General features: G+C 34.0%; 1 non-coding gene across 1 annotated transcript; it reads left to right on the plus strand.

Annotated features, from left to right (window-relative positions):
- Positions 1-1718: 1718 nt before the first annotated feature.
- LOC116594649 lies at positions 1719-1882 on the plus strand. The gene has a single exon (XR_004287357.1). It is a non-coding gene; the product is annotated as a U1 spliceosomal RNA (small nuclear RNA).
- The last annotated feature ends 7379 nt before the right edge of the window (positions 1883-9261 follow it).

The following is a 9261-nucleotide window of genomic DNA, read 5'->3' on the forward strand; positions in this document are numbered from 1 at the left end:
ACCTTGAAATCTGGATACTTTGAGTTCATGTAATATTTTGATTCCTACTCAGTTTCATCTTTCTTTGGCATTAATTATAAGACAATGAAAACTGGATCAATATGTTTAGTCTCCAGGCAACAAAGCAAACACCAATCAATGTAGCCTTAGGCAGAACTTTTTGTAAACCTGATTCTTAAAACAACTGCACTTCTAAAAAATTGATAAATGTGAGCAGTTTTTAAACATTTCTTTTGCTTGGTATTGTATTCTACTGTAGATGAAAGATCTTAGGAATATAAAGCACTTAATAAAGAAGTCGAATTAATCAATGTTAAAAAGTTACCAAGGAGAACTAAACATTTTCATCTTCCTTGCCTGTTCAAAAAGAAAAAAATAATAAAACTAAAAATGTTAGTGTTATGAAAGTCAAAGATAGGCTAAGGATTCATTTCACATTAAAAGAGGCTAAAGAGTTATGAAAACTAAGTGCAGAGTGGATCCTGAAGTAGATCCTGGACCAAGAGAAAAATGCTATAGAGGAAATTATTGGGACAACTGGAGAAATATGAATAATAACTAAAAATTAGTAAACAGTACTATATTATGTCAAATTTCCTCATGTTTTTAGAAAATATAATCTGAAGTATTTAGGGACAAAGAGAAAGAGAGAGAGAGAATGATACAACAAGTGAGACAAAGAGTCATGCCTAAATAGCAAAATTTGGTGATGGGTACCAAGGAGTTCTTTGTCAGAGTTCTGTGAGATTATCTGTCAAGTCTATGTTATTTCAAAATTAAAAAGTAAAAACAACAAAAAAATGACAAAGTTCTAAGGATGGTGCCAGAAAGGAGTCCCTTTGCAAAACACAGAACTCAGCTGATAAGTAAAACTTGTGTTTCATGTATCTACTCTTCTTATTAGAGACAAATATGTTACATTATCCTGGACTTAATGTAGCATAAAACCTAATTTAGCTCTTTTACGGTTAATGGTGATTGGAAGTTATAGATGTTTGAATTCAAATAGGGTAACATGTGGAAGAGGTTGTTACATACTAGGTTTGCACTAAATCCTAACAGTCTTTCTTTTCTAGTGCAATAATTCTCAGCTGGATTTTGGACTCATAAATATGATATTATCAGTAGTGATGTCTATAAATGATGGAGGAAAATTATGCTTAATGTTCAGACTCAACTCAGAAACAATTACACCAGTGTCTATGCTCATGAAAATGTCTCATATATGAATCTGAGTTAGGACAGAAAAATATTGAGGATGGCTTTTTTTAAATACTGAGAAGCCCACCATCATATTTCCTTTTTGGGAATAATTTTATACCTATCATCTTAGAGCTAGGAACAGAGGAAACAACATTGTTTCTAGTGACTCTAAATTTTTTTTATATTCTGCTATCATTTCCTATATTTTATTTACATATTTTAAAGCCTTTTCTGAAATACAGGTTAAAAATGAAAGAAAGCAGAATCAATGTTTTCTCTCAAGACAGAAAATAGATTGTCTGAATAAAGTGATCATTGTTTTTTAAACAGAGGAGCAGGAGAGATGCCCTGAAACACATTGATTGAGACACAGTCTAGGAGTAATTATCAAACTTTAAAATGTTGGGATATTGAGGGCATTTCAAAGGTATAGGAGATGATGGAAAGAATATTTGAAATTAGGATTTGCCTAGAGAATTTGGGCTCTATTTACTTCATTTAACAAGTATGTCCCCATACTTACCTGGCAGGGGAGATACCATGATCACGAAGGTGGTTTTCCCAGGGCGAGGCTTATCCATTGCACTCCGGATGTGCTGACCCCTGCGATTACCCCAAATGTGGGAAACTCGACTGCATAATTTGTGGTAGTGGGGGACTGCGTTCGCGCTTTCCCCTGAAAAAAAAAAAAAAAAAACAAGTATGTCCCAAACAGTATTCACTTTCCTTCAAAATATTCCCGTCGTTATTTCTCTATTTACTACACAGTAAAAGCAGTGGTGACACCCTTACTTTTCATCTGTGGAAGAAACATTTTTATGTATTTGTTTAAAATTTTCTTAGTCTGCATGAATACTTCTTTAATGTTATGATGGTATGCTTCAGCCCAGAATATTCTCCATTCAATCTGTGTCAGTGACAAATTTGAGTCACATTCTATAAGTTTTATGTATTTAACAAATCATTTGGTACAATTTAGAAATAAAAATAACTTCAGATCTTTTAAGGACAATATTTATGAAATGGAAAACATGGTGTTCTTACTGGAGATGGGTAGTTGCTTGATTTGTTGGCGGCAGATGTAGAGGTAAGCTCTAATTCTACAGGTCTGAGGGTGGAGTCACACAGAGTAGACCACATTAGTATGGTCACAAGTTCAAAAACATTCCCTCGGAGATTCTAATCATAAGTTAAGTTTGGATAACATGGGTCTGTAGCATAGATCTTCATATCTTTCAAAGTATTTTTTGGTTGCCATGTTCATATAAGATACTATGTTAGACCTGATATCCAGAGACAATTTTTTTAAAGATTTTATTTATTTATTTGACAGACAGAAATCACAAGTAGGCAAAGAGGCAGGCAGAGAGAGAGAAGGGGAAGCAGGCTCCCCTCTGAGCAGAGAGCCTGATGTGGGGCTCGATCCCAGGACCCCGGGATCATGACCTGAGACGAAGGCAGGGGCTTTAACCCACTGAGCCACCCAGGTGCCCCTGGAGACGATTTTTTGTTAATTTAACTCAACAAGCATTAAATATCTATACTGCTAGGAAGTTTAATGTAATACATCATGATATTCAATACAATGGAGTTCACTAAAGGGAAATAAGTCGGAATAAATGCAAATAAATTAAAATCATATGAAGTATGTTCTCTGACCACAGTGCAATGAAATTAGAAATTAATAACAAAAATAAATTCAGGAAATTCACAAATAATGTATAAGTTAGATAATATACTACTAAACAGCTAATGAGTTAAAGCTGACATTACCAAAAAAATTAAAACATACTTTGAGATGAGTGAAAATACAAACAATGTACTAAAACTTACAGGGGATTGCTAAAGCAGTGAGAAGAGGGAAAAGTAAAATTGTAGATGCCATTTTATAAATCTTAATCTGTGACTATAAGAAACCAAAAAAAGAAGACTAAACTAAACCCACAACTAGTAGAAGGAAAAAATAAAGTTCAGAACTGAAGTACATGAAATAGAAAAACAATAGAGAAAGGAAACAAAATCAACAAAACCCAAAGTTGCTTCTTTGAAAAGATGAACCAAATGGATAAACCTTTGGCTAGACTTACCAAGATAAAAAGAGATAAGACTCTTAATAAACCAGGATCAAAACAGGGACATACCAACCTTATAGAAATAAAAATGATTATAAGGGAAAAATTATAATTTTATAATTATATAATTTAGTTAACAGATGAAACTGATGAATTCCTAGAACACAAACTGATTCAAGAGAAATAGAAAATTTGAATAGACCTTTATTAATTAAAGAAATTGAATTAGTTAGCAAAAACATTCCCAAGAAGAAACATGTGGGCACAGTGAATTCTACCAAATATTTAAAGAAAATTAATAACAAACTTCCAAAAATTCTTCCAAAAACTAGACACGGAGGGAAAACTCAACTCATTGTATCAGGCCAATATTATCCTCATGCCAAAACCTGACAAAGTTATCCCAAGAAAGTAAAACAATAGATCAATATTTCTTTTGAATATAGGCACAACAATTCTCAACAGAATACTAGCAAATCAAATGTATAAAATGGATTATACACCACGGCCAAGTGAAACTGATCCCAGGAACGGAGGAATGGTTCAACATATGAAAATTTATCAATGTAATACACCATATTAATAGAAAACAGGACAGACAACACATGATCATCTTAATAAGAGCAGAAAAAGCATTCAACAAAATCCAGTGCTCAGTCATGATAAAAACAGTCCAACAAACTAGAAACAGAAAGGAACTTCTTGAGACACCTAGGTGGCTCAGTCAGTTAAGCATCTGTCCTTGGCTCAGGTCATCCAAGGTCTGGGGATCAAGTCCTGCATCGGGCTCCTTTCTTAGTGGGGAGCCTGCTTCTCCCTATGCTTGCTTCCCCTGCTGCTTGTGATCTCTTTCTCTTTCTGACAAATACATAAGTAAAATGTTAAAAAAAAAAAATAAAGGAATTTCTTTTTGTTTGTTTCTTTTTTTAAAGTTTGTATTTAAATTCCAGTTACTTAACATACAATGTAATAATAGTTTCAGGTGTGTGATATAGTGATTCAACACCCGGTGCACATCATAAATGCACTCTTTAATACCCATCACCCATTTAATCCCATCTCCATTTTCATGTTATGCTCTCACTCCTTCTGTTTTTTTTTTTTTTTAAGATTTTATTTATTTGTCATAGAGAGAGAGAACAGGCAGGCAGAGTAGCAAGCAGAGGCAGAAGGAGAAGCAGGCTCCCCACTGAGCAAGGAGCCCAATGTGGGACTGGATCCCAGGATGCTAGGATCATGACCTGGGCTGTAGGGAGCTGCTTAACCAACTGAGCCACCCTGACATCTGCTCTCATTCCTTCTATTAAACATTGTACTGAATGTTCTAGTGAGGGCAATTATTCAACAAAAAGAAATAAAGCATCCAGGTTAGAAAGGAAGAAATAAAACTATTTCTATTCACAGATGACATTTTCTTGTATATATAAAGTGCTAGTAAATCTGTAAGACAGCTATTGAAGCTAATAAACAATTTCAGTAAGATTATAGTATACACGATCAGTGTAAAAAATTTATTTCTATTAAGTGACAATAGCAATCTAAAAATAAAATTAAGAAGACAAAAAGAATAAAATATTTACAATTTAACAAAAGAAGTACAAGACTTATATACTGAAAACTACAAAACAGTGTTGAAAGAAATTAAAGAAGACCTAAATAAATGGAAATAAATGGAATTACATCTTCGTGGATCAAAATACTTAACATTGTTAAAATAACAATACTACAGATTCAGTGTAATTTCTATCCACTCCCAGCCATGTTTTTGTTTTGTAGAAATTGACAAGTTGTTTGTAAAATTCATATGGAAATGCAAGGGACCAAGAATATTTAAAACAATTTTGAAAAAGAACAAAGCTTTAAAAGCTCTCAATTTTAAAATTACTGCAAAGCCACAATAATGAAGACGGTGTGGTATTTCCACAAGGAGAGACATCTAGATCAATGGAATAGACGAGATTCCACAAATAAACTCTTACATTTATGGTCAATTAATTTTTGACAAGGATATCAAGACAATTCAGTGGGGAAAGGGTGGTAATTTTAATACATGATATTGGGACAATTGAATATGTACATGCGGAAGAATGAAGTTGAATACCTGTCTCATACCATATGTAAAAATTAACTCAAAATGGGTCATATACTTAAATTTAAGGCAAAAAATTATAGTATTTTGAAAAGAAAACATAAGAGTGAATTTTCATGGCTTGGATTAGACAATGGTTTCTTACATATGATATCCAAAGCAGGAGGAATTGGGGGAAAACTGATAAACTGGACTTCATTAAAATTAAAAATGTTTGTCTTTCAAAGAATATCATCAAGAAAGTAAAAAGATTAGTCATAGAATTGCAAATTACATATGTGATAGGAGACTTATATCTAAAATATATAAAGAACTTTTACAACTTAATAAAAAGGCAACCCAACTTTTAAAAATAGGTAAAGGATTTGAACAGGCATTTCCCCAAAGAAGATACACAGTTTGCCAATAAGCACATGAAAAGATGTTCAACATCATTACTTATCAGATAAATGCATATCTCAATCCTATGAGATACTACTTTGTACCCACTGGCATGGCTATAATATTTTTTGAAAAAACAAACAGACTAGAATGGGAAGCAACAAGTGTTGATGAGGATTTAGAGAAATCTGAACTCTTGTACACTGCTGATGGGATCATAAAATAATGCAGCTGCTTTGTTAAATAGTTGGACAGTTCCTCAAAAGCTTAAACATTGTGTTATCATACATCCATACAATTCCAATCCTATCTCCTTCCCAAGAAAATGGAAAACATATGTCCACACAAAATTTGTACATGAATGTTCCTATCTGCATTACTCATAATACCCAAAAAGTGGAGACAAACTTAATGTCCATTAACTGATGAAGGGATAAACAGAATGTGGTATATACATGTAATGAATTACTTACCATAAATGGAATGAATTATTGATACATGCCAAAATGTGGATGGGCCTTAAAAATATATTAAGCAAAGAAGTCAGACACAAAAGGCCATATATTATATGATTCTATTTATATGGAATGTCCAAAATAGGCAAAATCTTAGGGCAGAAAGCGGTTGCCAGGATTTGAGGGAGAAGAGGGAATGAAGAATAATTGGCAACGAGTATGAGATTTGGGGGGAGGTGATAATATCTCCTGAAATTAGTGGCGGTGGTTTCACAACTTCGTGAGTATGCTCAAAACTCTTGAATTGTACACCTTAAAAGGGTAAATTTATGGTATTGAATCACGTATCACTTTCTTAAAAGGTACCTAGATTTTGTTTTATTTCCTAGGTGCCTTGCCTAGCCATACACCTTCTGGGAAGGTAATTTCACTTTTTCCCAGAGAAGAGAGTTAAAAACCAAGGCAAACATTACAAGAACGAATAGTTCATGTCAGCACCATTCAACCATTCAAACAAAAACAAAAACAAAACAACAACAAAACAACAAAAAAACCCAACACTTCATGATGAATTCTGTCTTGCTAGATACAAGGGATATATTTTAAGACAGAAGTGCACCCTCCTCTTAAGGGGCATACAGTCAGAGAATTCCTACAATTGGAGTTGCCAAATAAAATGGCCTCCCCCTAGAGGAGGTGAGATGTCCTCCAATCACTGAGGTGTTCAGCAGAGGCTGTTGGGATGTTGTAGATGGAATTCAACTTCTAACTAAGTTTCCAAGATCTTTAAGGCCCCAGTAGATCTGAAATTCTAATCCTCTAACAAGTCTCACTAATGTGCCCATGGTTGCTTCTGGGTTTTTGTCTTACCTTTAAAAAATCCTTACTTATTGTCTACCATGATTACAACTACTCAGTTTTCCCTTTCTCAGACACTGCTTGTTCCCAGCCTGCTTCCTCTATATCTAGATTTTATTGTTTTGCTTCTGCCTGGATAATTTGCCTACTCTTTAACATTCACTGCAGTAGTATTATATGAGAAGGAGCATGTTCAGTCTTCAAGGATCTCATCTAAAAGAATGGGATCCTTGGGATGTTATTTTTGAAGAAGTTTGAAGTCCAACAAACTGGACTTTAAATCATGGCTCCAACTTTTAATAAATGGATAATCTTCCTCGAGTTATTTCCCTAAGTCTCAGTGTCTTAATCTGTAAAAATATTTGACTTGCAAAACTGTTCAAAGTTTTAAAAATTATTCATAATCTGGGCACACAAGAATGACAGATAATATCATTAGGAAGATTATTTTGATAGCACAAAGTTGAATTAAGAACCAACGATCAGGGGGCACCCAGGTGGCTCAGTGGTTAGGCATCTGCCTTCGGCTCGGGTCATGATCCCAGTGGGATTGAGCCCTGTATCGGGCTCCCTGCTTGGCAGGAAGCCTGCTTCTCCCTCTTCCACTCCCCCTGCTTGTGTTCCCTCTCTCACTGTGTGTCTCTCTCTCTCTCTCTCTCCGTCAAATAAATAAATAAAATCTTAAAAAAAAAAAAGAACGAAGGTGGTCTCTGTCTCTTTTTTTTTTCAAGATTTTTACTAAAAATATGTATCTAATTTTGAAATAAAGACCATTCAAATTATTTTGCCTAGAATAGAGAAGTAAGCATTCAAGTATAGAAAAGTTATGTGGGACATTAGGAAGTACATTGAACCTGGATTTGGAGATTTGAGTTCCTTCTGTAACTCTCATATAATCATGTGATCTTAAAGAAATATTTTATATTTTAGGATATCAACTCTCTCATCTCCGTAACGTCGGGTTACCCTAATCAACGTTTTCCAATAGAGTTCCTTGATTAAATCAATTTGGGAAACACTGAATTGGAAAAAATTAACCTTACAAAAATACTGCAATCCTTCTTAGAATATTTTAAAGCCAATATATATTGTAATTCTCAAGCAGGGAATATAATATGCAGTGTTTCTTAAAGTTATTGGAGCAGTGTTTTATAGAGCAAGATCAGTGTGATACAGAGCACATACTGGAAGTGCTGCCCTACATAGTATCTAAGGAAGGTCCTTTAAGCTCTAACGTTCTGAGGTGAGCTGCCTCCTGCACCTAAGACTTTTCTAACTCAAGGGAATCTTAACCTCTCTGAATTTCAGTATTATGTCTGAAAAATGGGAACAGTTGCTATCTGCTTACCCCACAGCTTGGTGGGAAGATGAAATAATATGCTTGGAAGAGCTTTACAAAATACAAGACACTACACAAATGCAAAGGTATTGTCATTTCATTATATGATTCTTTAAAACATATAATTTTACTAAGAATATTCAAGAGGATATAAACAACAGATGTATGCACATGTTTATACTGAATTTTAGACAGAGAAGTGTGTAAAATTTTTTTCTCTCACAGCAAGGGAATTTCCTGATTATTGTTTAGGCTTGTGTTTAATTAACATGATGCATTTTGTAAATATCTATGAATTCCCATATCCTCAAAATGCCTACTTATATAATTAATTAACAAGTAATTAAATTGTGAAGGCCCATTGAGCTCTGTAATTGCTGAAGGACAGAAAGCACTCACAGAGATTGTGTTTTTCATGTCCTGTTTTCATAGAATTTGTATATGAAAATAGAATCCTTATGGAAGGTTGAAGGGTAAAGATAAGATACAGATATGTGACAAAATGGAAAGAATATGTTTGGAGCCATAAGACTGGAGTATGATTTTAATGATTCCAGTCACTGGCTGGATGACTGTGGGCAAGGAAGAACCCTCTGAGAATCAGATCTTTCCTCTATGAAATGGGCTTTTTGATAAAACATTGTGTAGCTATTGTGAAAGAAAAAATGAGAAAATCCTTTGTAATTCGAACTTGCTATGGTAATATTAGCTCTATGACTTTGATAAGGTATTTGAGGGCTTTGATAAAGCACTTCAAATATGCTGAATTGATCAATAAGAAACCACCAGAAAATTCCGATTACATAAGCCTCTACCAGCTTTTTTGGTCTTTATTAGCATTAAAAAGGACATGATAATATAATA

This window comes from Mustela erminea, chromosome 6, assembly GCF_009829155.1.
Source record: "Mustela erminea isolate mMusErm1 chromosome 6, mMusErm1.Pri, whole genome shotgun sequence".
In the NCBI taxonomy this organism is placed as follows: domain Eukaryota; kingdom Metazoa; phylum Chordata; class Mammalia; order Carnivora; family Mustelidae; genus Mustela; species Mustela erminea.